This window comes from Chionomys nivalis, chromosome 4 (assembly GCF_950005125.1).
Source record: "Chionomys nivalis chromosome 4, mChiNiv1.1, whole genome shotgun sequence".
Lineage (NCBI taxonomy): Eukaryota > Metazoa > Chordata > Mammalia > Rodentia > Cricetidae > Chionomys > Chionomys nivalis.
The window spans coordinates 38,509,735-38,515,238 of NC_080089.1; positions in this window are offsets into that span (position 1 = coordinate 38,509,735).

Here is a 5,504-nt window from a genome sequence, read left to right on the forward strand (position 1 = left end):
ACTCCAGTTGATGACCCTGCACTCATGTACATATTGGGAACATTATGGGATTCAATAGGTTGAGAAAAATAAAAGAATAGGCTTTTGGGAGAGGGACTTTTTACTGGTCAAGAGAAGCTGGAAAATGAGACTCAAGGGGATATAATAAAATATATTGTATACACCTATAAAATTTTCAAAAGATAAATTGAAAATATTCATTTTAAAAGATATTCTAAGATATAAAAAGAACATATGAGCCGGGCGGTGGTGGAGCACGCCTTTAATCCCAGCACTCGGGAGGCAGAGGCAGGCAGATCTCTGGGAGTTCTAGACCAGCCTGGTCTACAAGAGCTAGTTCTGGGACAGGCACCAAAGCTACAGAGAAACCCTATCTTGAAAAAAAAAAAAAAGAACATATGTACAATATTTTTCTCTATTTTAAAACAGACTTTATGGTTTTGTACAAATCTTGAATGCAATATGAAGAAAAAGAGATGGATTAATTTTACCAGGTTATGATTTACATGATTATTTTATCCACAGAGTCTAGAGATTGGGCTAATCTGAATTATGGTCCAAAATAAACCTGGAAGCTGTTATGGACCTTTCAAAACCTGACCCCTTGCTAGCTTAATTCTCCCTGTTGTCACTGTATGTGATCACAGTGGCCAAAAGTAAGAAGGGTGGTTTCCCCTGGAAATTTGTCCTAAGGACCCTAATTGCACAACAAGGAGCACACATCATGCTTGTTCAGATGTCAAGGATGAGTCCCCTAGAACTCCAGGCTTCTTTTTTCAGATCTACAGGCTGGAAAACTTTCTGGAAGGATTAGTTTTCCATCCCTGGTAATCCCAATCAGAAATTCTGAAAGCTGTACCTGGCTGTTGCTAGGTCCTTCAGGTTGAGCCTAATGACTATTCAAATCTCTCAGTCTGTGGTTATGGCTCAGTTCAAAAAAAAAATCAGCTTGTACAACATCCTGAGTTCCATAGCTAAGCCTAAGGCCAGGATGAAGGCTGGGGGCACCTCCTTAGTCTCTCTATAAGCCAACCCTCCCTCTGATATCAGTGGTGTTTGCTAGAGATTTCCTATATATTTCAGTCAAAGAAATGGACTGTTTTCTACATCTGCTATTTTGAGCTATTGGAAGAGTTTGACCGCATTAGAAAGGCTTACATCTGGTCACTAGTACAGAGGCATCAGCTAAGCAAGAAAGAGGAGGACAGTAAGCCCTGGGAAATACTTTCCCTGGGAACTAGTAGGTGGGCCTGGAGCAGGGGAAGAAGAATTTCTACTGACAGCAGCAGGAAGCTTATAACAGGACACTCACTGAGAAGCAGCTCAGCTTCAGGATGGACTGAATCTGAGAGCAGAGATCTCAGGCTGGCAGTGAACTCTGCAGGAGACTGAAATGGGAGAGAGGAGGACCAGGGTCCCCTCCAATGAAACACTGATTTTCTAATCCAACCTCAGAACAAATTTCCGTCTCTAAGTCTTTCACCCTCTCCGAACCATTTCCTTAGTCTGCAAGTTGTGGCAAGTGTTCAAAGGCCTTGAGAAAAAGAAAGACAGGCTCCAGAGGTGGCTAAAGTTACAGTCCTAAACTAGGTGCCTCTATAGAGCTAACAACTTTCAGTCAGTACCAGCTCAAGTACAGGCAGGGGTGAGTCACCCGGCCACATTCTGCATATCCTGGCTGTTTCCTGCTTTTGGGAGTGAGGAAATCTGTGCTTTAAATCCAGAAAACTGATTAAAGTGTGGACTGAAGGGCCTTGAATAAATGTAATTCATAGCCTCTCTATCCAGGCCGTCCTGACAGATATTCACAAAAGGCACAAGTTCCATCTCTCGGACATGAATAGAGAACGTTCATGGCCTGCAATGGATCTGGTGGGTAGAGAAGGAAAGCTCCATATCCTTAGGACAAACATACCTAAAACTGAGAAGGAAAACAAAAACAAACAGACAGACAAGAAAGACCTATTTTGTGAGGTAGAGGAAGAGTGAGAAGAAGAGGGATTAAGGGAGAAGAGAAAGAAAGAGATGCAGTGGAGTGGGTGAACCTGAAATTAAGATCATTTATGTGTTATCAACTTAGAAAAATCTCCAGGAATCACAAAGCAGGATGAGTTTCTAAAAGGCATTTACAGTTCTTCGTGGGGTTGCCTAGAATAAGAGGCTTTTACCCTGTAGATGCAACAGGTAGCATTCTCTCCAGAGAGCAGAGCACAGTCTTTACCCACTTTCTCAAATCTCCTCTGCTTATAGCAGCTTGTAAAAGAAAGTGAAAGCAGCTACAGTCAAACTTCCAGGAAAACCTGCCCCCTTCTAGGGACCAGCTATAAAGTTTCAATTGCATGATAAAGACATGGACTGAAAATTCTCAGCCTGGTATTAGATTTCTGCTTCTGTGTTAATGAAAGTGTTTTGCTGAAAATTTAGGGAAATTGCTTCAAACTAAAATCAATCAGAAGAGATGGAGAGGGACATTTTATACTCATAACAGGAACAATTCATAAGGATGAAGTCTCAATCCTGAATATCTATGCCGCTAATACAAAAACACCCACTTACGTAAAAGAAACATTACTAAAACTCAAGGCAGTCATCAAACCACACACACTAATAGTAGGAGACTTCAACACTCCTCTCTCACCAATGGACAGGTCAATCAGACAGAAACCTAACAGAGAAATAAGAGAATTAATGGAGGTAATGAATCAAATGGACTTAACAGACATCTATAGAACATTCCACCCAAATAGGAAAGAATATACCTTCTTCTCTGCAGCTCATGGAACCTTCACGAAAATTGACCACATACTCGGTAACAAAGCAAACATTCACAGTTACAAAAAAATATTAGTAACTGTCTGTGTCTCATCGGATCACCATGGATTAAAGTTAGAATTCAACAACAATGCTACCCCCAGAAAGTCTACAAACTCATGGAAATTGAACAGTCAACTACTGAAGAACACCTGGATCAAGGAAGAAATAAAAAGAAATTAAAGTCTTCCTTGAATTCAATGAAAATAAAGAAACAACATACTCAAACCTATGGTACACTATAAAAACAGTGCTAAGAGGAAAGTTCATAGCACTAAGTGCCCACTTAAAGAAAACAGAGAAAGCACACGTTGGAAACTTAACAGCCCACCTGAAAGCTCTAGAAAAAAAAAAGAAGCAGGCTCACCTAGGAAGAGTAGAAGACTGAGGACTGAAATCAACAAAATAGAAACACAGAAAACAATCCAAAGAATCAATGAGAAAGAATCTTGGAGAAAATCAAAAAGATTGATAAGCCTCTATCCAAACCAATCAAATGGCAGAGAGAATATACACAAATTAATAAGAACAGAAATGAAAAGGGGGACATAACCACAGACACAGAGGAAATTCAGAGAATCATTAGATCTTACTACAAAAGCCTATATGCCACAAAATTGGAAAATGTAAAAGAAATGGACACTTTTTTAGACAACTATCATATACCAAAGTTAAACCAGGACCAAGTGAACAATCTAAATAGACCTATTAGTCGCAAAGAATTAGAAGCTGTTATCAAAAATCTCCCTACCAAAAAAAAAAAGCCCAGATCGTTTCAATGCAGAATTCTACCAGAACTTCCAGAAAGACCTAATACTTATACTCCTTAATGTATTTCACAATATAGAAACATAAGAGTCATTGCCAAATTCCTTTTATGAAGTGAACAGTTACCCTGATACCAAAACCACACAAAGATCCAACCAAGAAAGAGAATTACAGGCAATCTCATTCATGAACATTGATGCAAAAATCCTCAATAAAATACTGACAAACTGAATCCAGGAACACATACAAAATATTATCCATTATGATCAAGTAGGCTTCATCCCAGATTAGCAGGGCTGGTTCAACATATGAAAATCTATCAATGTAATCCATCATATAAATAAACTGAAAGAAAAACACAATATGATCATCTCATTAGATGATGAAAAAGCATTTGACAAAATTCAACATCCCTTTATGATAAAGGTCTTGGACAGATTAGGAATACAAGGGTCATACCTAAATATAATAAAAGCTATTTACAGCAAGCTGACAGCTAACATCAAATTAAACGGAAAGAAACTCAAAGCCATTCCACTAAAATAAGGAACACGAAAAGGCTGTCCACTTTCTCCATATCTCTTCAATATAGTGCTTGAAGTTCTAGCAATAGCAAAAAGACGACATAAGGGGATCAAGGGGATTCGAATTGGAAAGGAAGAAGTTAAACTTGCATTATTTACAGAAGACATATTAGTGTACATAAGCGACCCCAAAAACTCCACCAAAGAACTCCTACAGCTGAAAAACACCTTTAGTAACGTGGCAGGAAACAAGATCAACTCCAAAAACTCAGTTGCCCTCCTATACACAAAGGATAAGGAAGCAGAGAGGAAAATCAGAGAAGCATCACCTTTCACGATAGCCACAAACAGCATAAAATATCTTGGGGTAATTCTTACCAAGGAAGTGAAAGATCTATTTGACAAGAATGTTAAATCTCTGAAGAAAGAAATTGAAGAGGATACCAGAAAATGGAAGGATCTCCCATGCTCTTGGATTGGGAGGATCAACATAATAAAAATAGCAATTCTACCAAAGGCAATTTATAGATTCAATGCAATCCCCATCAAGGTCCCATAAAATTCTTCACAGATCTTGAGAGGACAATAATCAACTTGAAACGGAAAAACAAAAAACCCAGGATAGCCAAAACATTCTTATATAATAAAGGAACTTCTGGAGTCATTACCGTCGCTGACTTCAAACTCTATTACAGAGTTTCAGTATTGAAAAAAGCTTGGTATTGGCATACAAACAGAGAAGTCAACAAATGAAATCAAATAGAAGACACGGATTTTAACCCTCAATCCTATGAACACCTGATTTTCGATAAATGAGCTAAAAGTATACAATGGAAGAAAGAAAGCATCTTCAACAAATGGTGCTGGCACAACTGGATGTCAACCTGTAGAAGAATGAAAATAGATCAATATCTATCACCATGCACACAATTCAAGTCCAAATGGATCAAAGACCTCAATATCAATTTGAACACACTAAACCTGATAGAAGAGAAAGTGGGAAGTACTTTACAACATATGGGCACAGGAGATCCCTTCCTATGTATAACCCCAGCAGGACAGACATTAAGGACAACATTGAATAAATGGGACCTCCTGAAACTGAGAAGCTTCTATAAAGCAAAGGACACTGTCACTAAGACAAAAAGGCAACCTACTGACTGGGAGATCTTCACCAACCTTGCAACAGACAAAGGTCTGATCTGCAAAATATATAAAGAACTCAAGAAACTAGACTTTAAAATGCTAATTAACCCAATTAAAAAATGGGACACTGAACTAAACAGAGAATTCTCAACAGAAGAAATTCAAATGGCCAAAAGATATTTAAAGTCATGCTCAACCTCCTTAGCGATCAGGGAAATGCAAATCAAAACAACTTTGAGATACCATCTTACACCT